Source organism: Rhinopithecus roxellana, chromosome 13, assembly GCF_007565055.1.
Source record: "Rhinopithecus roxellana isolate Shanxi Qingling chromosome 13, ASM756505v1, whole genome shotgun sequence".
Lineage (NCBI taxonomy): Eukaryota > Metazoa > Chordata > Mammalia > Primates > Cercopithecidae > Rhinopithecus > Rhinopithecus roxellana.
The window spans coordinates 43,710,215-43,711,975 of NC_044561.1; the positions used below are offsets into that span (position 1 = coordinate 43,710,215).

A 1,761-nucleotide genomic window follows, 5' to 3' on the forward strand; every position below is an offset into this window, starting at 1 on the left:
ATGTTGGTCAGGCTGGTCTCGAACTCCTGACCTCAGGTGATCCACCGGCCTCGGCCTCCCAAAGTGTTGGGATTACAGGTGTAAGCCACTGAGCCCAGCCTGAGCCTTTTCTTTCTTTCTCTACTATCTTTCTTTCTTCCTTTCTTTCTTTCCTCCTTTCTTTCTTTCTTTTCTTTTTCTTTCTTTCTTTCTTTCATCTTTCTTTCTCTCTCTCTTTCCATCTTTCTCCTTCCTTCCTTCCTTCTTTCTTTCTCCTTCCTTCCTTCCTTCCTTTCTTTCTTCCTTTCTTTCTTTCTTTCCTTTTTTTTTCTCATTTCTTCTTTTTCATGTTGGACAGGTAATGTGCCCAGTAGCAAGGTTTGAGGGAGGCACATCCCGCCCAGGAGGATGAAATCTCAGTCGTCCTGTTGATGTGCCACAGGGGATCTGTTCGAGCCTTTCCATCCCTGGCTCCCTGCTTTCCACTCTGCAGTCCCCTCCCTGGGAGCTGGGGCATCTGTCCTCCTTTCTCTTCTCCTCCCACCTGACCATGGTCCTGGCTTCTGAGTGAGGGAAGCTCTAGAATCCCTTTAGGCCAGTGCACGACAAGCCATATGATTTGAGGGGACCCAGTTCAACACGAACACGTGGGTCCCTTGTTCAAAAAGCATCAACACTTTGCAGACGGCAGCAGCCCCACGTTGAGCCCAGTGCCCAGTGCCAGGTCCCAGCCCAGGAGGCTGACCTTAGGCTAGGGGCTGGCCCTGAAGGAACAGGGAAGAGAGGGGTTCAGCTGCCTTGGGGACTGAAGTGTCCCAAATGAGTGAGGACCAGCTGTGCCTGCCAGTTCAGAGCAGGCACAGAATAATCACCCCAGGAGTGGAGGCAGCAGCAGGATTTGGACCAGGTCTGGAGGTTGTTTTCCTCCATCTGCAAATGAGGAACGTGAGGCCAAGGACAAAGTTAAGTTGGTGCAAAAGTCATTGTGGTTTTTGCCATTACTTTCAAGGGCAAAAACGTCAATGATTTTTGCATCAACGTAATAAAAGCTACAGCCATCATCTGTTGACAACCAGGCCTTGCGTTTTCTTTGTAACCCACCACAACCCTATGGAGGGCTGCTCCCATTATCCCATTTTACAGATGAGGAAACTGAGCTGCTACGAGTTCCTACTCCCAGAAAGAGGCAGAGCTGGGTTAGACCCCAACTCTAGGCTGACTCTGAAGCTGGTGGTACCGCCTCCCACTGGGATGACCTTCCAGACCCGCCCCCATCCCGGGAACCTGATTCACAGTCTCTTCCCCTCTTCAGCCTTTTTCCCAGACTACAGGCAAGCTCGGGCTGCCCACCCAAGGCCTGCGGGCAAAGACTGGAGGTGCCAGGCTCCAAGCGGGCAGTGGGGCTGGGATGGAGCTGTGTGCAAGGCACGTGTCCAAAGCCCCTGCACAGTGGATGGGGGCCAGCCTCAGGCCCTGCAGGCCGTGGGTGAGCCGAGCAGGCACAGAGAGCCCTGTAACCTGACAGAGCAGGCTGCCTTTGCACAAAGGGCCCTGTAGCCTGAGCCTGTTGACTGTGGGGAGGAGCCCAAGGGAGCCGAGGCCTCCGGGCTCACACACTGCCAGCAGGGGTTAAAAGCAAGCTGGCCCGGATTCGAAGCGTGTTGAAGCCTGACCTGAGATACGGGGAGAAGACACCAGCAGCCCCGGGCTTTGTTCTTGGGATGTTTTGGATCAAGATTTCTCACTGTCTCCAGTTAAGGAAGTGTGGGGCTCTGCGTTCTT

The 1,761-nt window shown here is 53.5% G+C and overlaps 1 non-coding gene across 1 annotated transcript; it reads right to left on the minus strand.

Annotated features, from left to right (window-relative positions):
- Window positions 1–327: 327 nt before the first annotated feature.
- LOC115893095 lies at window positions 328–426 on the minus strand. Its single transcript, XR_004053046.1, has one exon. It is a non-coding gene; the product is annotated as a small nucleolar RNA U13 (small nucleolar RNA).
- Between the last annotated feature and the right edge of the window lie 1,335 nt (window positions 427–1,761).